Source organism: Oryzias latipes, chromosome 17 (assembly GCF_053564925.1).
Source record: "Oryzias latipes strain Hd-rR chromosome 17, Olatipes_Hd-rR_3.1".
NCBI lineage: Eukaryota > Metazoa > Chordata > Actinopteri > Beloniformes > Adrianichthyidae > Oryzias > Oryzias latipes.
The window spans coordinates 22,048,276-22,054,263 of record NC_136253.1 but is presented as its reverse complement, the minus strand read 5'-3'; the positions used below and the strand labels follow the sequence as shown (position 1 = coordinate 22,054,263).

Here is a 5,988-nt window from a genome sequence, read left to right as displayed (position 1 = left end):
GAACTTTCCCCTTTTTCCCTCTACTTACACTGTCAGAAAAAAGGGTACGGTTGGGGTACGTTTGTGAACACTTAGGGTACAAATGGTGAATTTGTACCCTAAGTGAGTCATAATTACACCTTAGGGTACTCATATGTACCATTTAAGGATAAAAAAGGTACAAATATGTTTCCAACCATCAGAGGGCCCATATTTGGACCCTTTATTCCACAAACAAAGGTACAATCACTTGTGTGACAAAAGTAATAATTCAAAGTGTATGAAACGTCACCCAAAATCATTTAATACGTTGTTGGTTATTTGGAAAAGATGCACAAAATAACCAAATATATTTAAGAGACCACACATCTTTTATGACTAGTTCTGAACAGTACACAAGCACATTAAATTTTATTGATTGTGCAGAGCATCAAGATAATAACTTTTAAACATGTATTAGTGTGAGCCTGGTTTGTTTTTACATATATAAGAGCTGTTTTAAGTTTTGCCTTTAATTTAGAGCAAAAGCACAATGTAGAAAAAATGATTTGATGTTTTTAACCTTATATGGTGTACTTTAACTTGGCCTAAGTTCAATTTAAATTTCTAGTATTTGAGCTGTTAATTTAAGTTATTTTTTTTCTAATCATACATTCTCATAAAAAAGTAAATTTCTCTGTTACTACGTTACATTATGTGTACATATTAGTACCTTTTAGTTTTTGTACCTACACAGGAAAAATGAGAGAGTACTTTTTTCGGAGTTACCATCAGTAATTATTATTTAAGTAGGTGTAAAAACGTAGAGGAAATATGTTGGAGTAATCCAGCGAGACCACGCCCACTCTACTTTCTTAAGTTTCGTTTCTTCCGCCATTTTGTTATCCCGCAGCGGCCGGAGGAAGATAGAGGCTGTGACTGAGGTAAGTCTGCTAATTGCTCAAAAATAAGTTAAAAACTTGTTTTAAGCGGGTTCGTTTATTTTATCTGTAAGGAATAACTTTTGTGTAGTGGAATGCTGCTATTCCACCGTGTGTGTGCCTGTGAGGAGATTGAAAACTACGAGCAGGAGTTTGCTAACGGTTAGCCTCAGCCGTTTGAAGTTCAGCTAAATGCAGCCATTAAATAAATTAAGCTGTTGTTTTGTATTGGTGTTGTACCGCGTTCCGTTAAATACATTGAAATATATACATTTTTTCACTAGATAATTCTGTCGCCGTTTTACCGATGTACGCTGGCGTTTATGCACCGGTTGTTGTTGCCCCCCCCCCCCCCCTTTTTTTTCTTTTTCTTTCCCTTTCTGTCTTTCTTAGTAAGGAAGCCAGCTTTTTTAACGACCAGCTCCATAATTCCTACTGATATTTATCAGTTCCGTCGAATTCAATGCGTTAATCATTTGAATCTGTAATGTGTAGGAGTCCAATAACGTTTTTTTTTTTACACCGCAGTATGGCGGTCCTTCCTATTTATATGTCAGCCTGCCTTAGCTGCTGTGCGCGGGCAGCCACCATTTCCCGAATGCAAGACAGTGACAGACTGTTTAGGTTGTCATGATCGCTCATTGTTGGTCAAGCGAAGTTTACACTGTGTATTGTTGATTTTGATCATTCTCCTGAAGAGATAATTTTTTTTAAATGGAGGTCCGTGATTCCAGATACTCGTCACGATTTCCCATACCAAAAATCTATAAACCAGGAAAAAATAATTTTTTTTAAATGAAATTCCAAGAAATTAATCTGTAGGCCCTTAGAAGCCATTGCATTGTCGTCAGTGTTTTTTTTTTTAGCAGTTCTGCAAATTCTGCAACATTGCTGTGGCAGCTAGTGTAAACTTTATATTTCCCATTACTATTTTAAAATGTATTAATTTATTTGGAACAGGGCTTAGATCTGAATAAATGCTGTGTTGGTACCTTTTGGTGTTGTAATGTTTTTTGTAATATATTTTTTTTTTCCCACCAGGAAAGATGCAAGCTGTGCGTGAACATGTCTAACGCCAAAAGAAAAATGTTTGGAAGTTCAGCTGACCTACAAATCCTTTTGGGAATGTGGTGAGTGGAAACATCACAATTTCCAGCATTTTTCTTTACAGGAATCAGTCAACTTTGTGGATAAACTGTCAGCTGTGATGCAAACAGATTTTTTTAATTGCTTTTTAATTTAAAGATAATTTCTGTGCTGTATTCTAAACATAATTTTGCTTTGTTCACAGCTGCCAAAAAGTTCAACATCCCAACCTTGGACTTGAAAGTGTTTGATGACTCAAAGACAGAAGTTGAGGAGGTTTTTGATCTCCTGTTGAAAAACCCAAACCTTGGTGTGTTGGAAATTTGTCTGGCCGAAGATACAAATCCAGAAGGTGAAGTTTTTCATTTAAATTGTAATTTATCTATTTTGTTTTGAATAGTTTTGGGTAAATTCCCCTTTGATGCCTGAATTTATTTCCAAGGGAAATAATCTGTGTTTTTGCTTTCAAGTACATGCTAAATTAAGAACATTTTTGAGCTGAAGAGTTTTGATTGTATATTTGCATCAATAGGAGTCTGAGGGTTAATGATTTATTTGACAGGATAGTGTGGGGAACAAAACACGGGCAAATAAGTATGAGTTTTATACCCTATTGCTGACTTAGACAAGATAATAAATCTGCTAAACTGTTAAGTCGGTCAGTATTTAAAAATCTTTGTTTTTACTTTTTTTGTTTTTGCTATCATACTAATTTAAATATTACATTAACTGAAAGTTTTAATACTTTGACAGATCAGCCGAGTTGTCTTGCAAAGAGCTGCAATACCAGTTCAAGTGGAGATACTAAAGTGGACTCAGATGACACAATAATATTACAACACAGTCCTACAACAAGACAAAGAGTTGAAGACACCTCTCTTGCCAAAGTAAGTAAATAATCTTTTCACAAAGTCATTTCAAGCATTCAAAGTCAGGCTGTCTTTCCAATTCAGTTTGGTTGTCAAATAGTGCAGTAAGGCAGATCATCCAAACTAGTTTAAAGTTTTCTAGGGAAACAGCAGATTGCACCGAGTAAGTCACAACACATTGAATACATTCTGGAATACTGTCCTCATCATACAAACATATAATTCTTCTGGATTCTTCCCCCATTTTTAACATGTCGCAGTATTTTTCTCATGATGGGCACGTTTAAAAGAACACGTTTAAAACTGCACATCTGAGTATTCACTCAAATTGGGATGAATCAGGAACAGACAAAATAAATGCAGTTTGAGGAAGGTCTCTATTGTGACGCACCACATGAAATGAAGTGGGTCCGAGTCCCTCTGCTCTGCTCTATTCTGATGCGTCCACTTGCAGACAAACAGATCCAGTAACATCTTCATCATACTTGTCTGAGCTTGATCTAAACTATGGCCGGAAAGCTTCAATATTGCTCACCATTTTGGTTTCACCACTAATGTTAGTTTTAGGTTGGAAGGACTGTACGCTAGAGGGAGAAGGCGTAAACAAAGGAATGATCGGACATCAGCGGAGGGTAACTACTGTGTCAATAGCCCCGCCTACAACTCAGAAGTTAATTTCTGATCAACTCCAAACCACTCTGCACAAACTGTCTTTAAACATCATCTCAAAGTGCTTTAACCCCAGTAATCAGTGCTTGCAGTTGAATTTTTTTTTAATATGGACTTTTAAATTTGGTCCAATAGGTGGTTGCTGTCATTGGTGAGGATGCATCATCCGTTGAAGGTCGTGTGAATGTCCTGCATATCCAGTACACCAAGGTGCGAGAGGATATACTAAAGAAGTACCCTTTCTTGAAGACAACCTCAGGGGTCAGTGACATTTTAAATCAGTTCTCAGTTTAAAATACATTTTGAATGTCAATATAAGCTGAGACATCTGCTAAAATGACCATTAACAGCTTTAACTCAATTGTAAAAACATTGTAATTTTCTAAACCCATATATAAATATATAGTCATTCAAGCCAAGTAATATTTATACAATGACATCACTAAAGGGAAATGGCAATGAAAGAGGCAACAAAGAATATTAGAATGTTTTATGTCTTTTGTTTGTTTTAAAGTGAATGATTAATTTTCTAATTTTTTTCAATTTTCAGTTGTTTGATGATGTTGACCGAATGCATCCATCACCTGTAAGTCTAAGCCAGCGCTTCAAGGACGGCGTTTACCAGTATTGTGCCAAAGATGCTTGAGCTTGTTCAAAGAAAAGCTCCATTAGCCAAAGTCTCCAAAGAAGGAAGAGAAGAGATGCTTGCAGAGGATCTACTAGGTATTGACATAAACGTAATCCTTGGTAATCTTTAGTGTGTTTTATAGTTCTCCTTTTTAGAATTCGTATCAATATTATCTTATCACATTTATGCATTTTATTATTTAAATTATGCATTTAAACTTGGTTCTAAGTTTACTTTTTTATTATCTATTTTTAGAAAATGTAGAATGCTGTAGAAAGATGTACTTAAAATGAGGTCTAGTGCTTCTTTTGTTATGTCACAAGTTTTATTTCATGGTTTAAAAATGGTAACTGAAGTGCTATGTTCTGTTTACAATTGATCAAATGTTAAGGTTATAGTTACAATGAATGCAATGTGAACTGAAGGAAAAATATAGATTTTTCATTATTGTAAAATTGCTAATAATTGTAAATGTATGCATCCTGTTGTGACACTGTGGATCTTAAAACATTCATACTGTGAAATGTCAGAATTGTAATTGTTTTGAATGTTTAATAAATGTGATAAACATTATACTGGTCTTTTAATGTGCTGTATCTGGTACAAATTTGCCATCAAAGGGTACAAACGGCTTGTCACTGGGGCAGTACCCTTAAAAGAACAAATTTGTACCTTTTTTAAAGGTACATTATGGTACCATAGCACTATAAGGTACAATTTTGTCCACAGAGGTACATATTTGCCTTTGAAAGGTACATACTGAAAGGGTACAGATACGCACCTATATGAAAGGGTACAACATTTGTACCCTTGAGGGTACTGCCCCAGTGACAAGCCATTGTACCTCTAAAGGTACAAATTTTGCACATTTTTTCTGACAGTGTACTGATGCACAGTGCAGCAATAAGTCTGACATAAACCTGAGATTTTAAGCAACAGTGTGCAGATATCATTGGAAGTGAAAATGATGTTGCATTCTAGGTATAATACAGTGGGCTTTGTGAATTGCAAAACAGACTAATGAAGGTCTACAATTCGCCACAGCTCTCGTTTTCGTCAATAACATTTTCCTATTAAACACTTATGATCACTTCAAGACCAAAAATCCCTTTTTTCCAGCTTTTCTGCTTCTCTGTATCTGTTTATGAGTCAAAGAAAACATCTAATCGCTCAAATTGTTTTGATTTGTAATCTTAAATATAAGGACTGAGCAGACGTGACAACCACGGCTTAATGACGACACTAAACTTGAAAAGCTGTTGCTTAAAAGATTACTGCATGAAGCAGTAAGCTTCTGACAAAGAGTTACATGCCTTTACATCCCACCTTAAAGCCATTCTTGCGAGACACTGAAGTGTTTAAAGTAAGAGTGACATAATTTACTACTAACATTACTACTGTTTACCGTACTAGTGCTTGTCCACCACCTGCAGTTAAGAGATGCTTGGTGCAAATTGTCAAAGCAGTGAAGATTTCGAGAATCTTGCTCCAGGCTTTTTCTTTCACCGCTCTATTCTGATGTATGAAAGATTTGGGCCAAATCTGAATTGCTTCCCTATCCCTACCATTTACTCCCTATTGCTCCAATTGTAGGGTTAGTTGAAGCTGTATTGGTGTCCAACAAAGTGTTTTTTAAGGAGGAGCTGTTGCGACTTAGGGATGGCAATATTTCCATAAGTAGCGTTGTGGCGTGGAGGAGAAACACATTTCTTCTAATGGGTGTGCTCTTAAATACATATGTTTACATTGCTATTATTGAATTTTTGTTTTTGCGTGACTTTTTAAAGATATAAAACCACTGTTGTTATGCGCTGGCAGCAAACGCAATGAGCGGTAG

The 5,988-nt window shown here is 35.8% G+C and overlaps 1 long non-coding RNA gene across 1 annotated transcript; it reads left to right on the top strand.

The window, feature by feature from the left end:
* The first annotated feature begins 754 nt into the window (after positions 1 to 754).
* On the top strand, positions 755 to 4,724 carry LOC110016978 (uncharacterized). Its single transcript, XR_002875104.2, has 6 exons — positions 755 to 902; positions 1,941 to 2,029; positions 2,191 to 2,337; positions 2,739 to 2,872; positions 3,659 to 3,784; positions 4,074 to 4,724. It is a non-coding gene; the product is annotated as an uncharacterized LOC110016978 (long non-coding RNA).
* Positions 4,725 to 5,988: the final 1,264 nt, after the last annotated feature.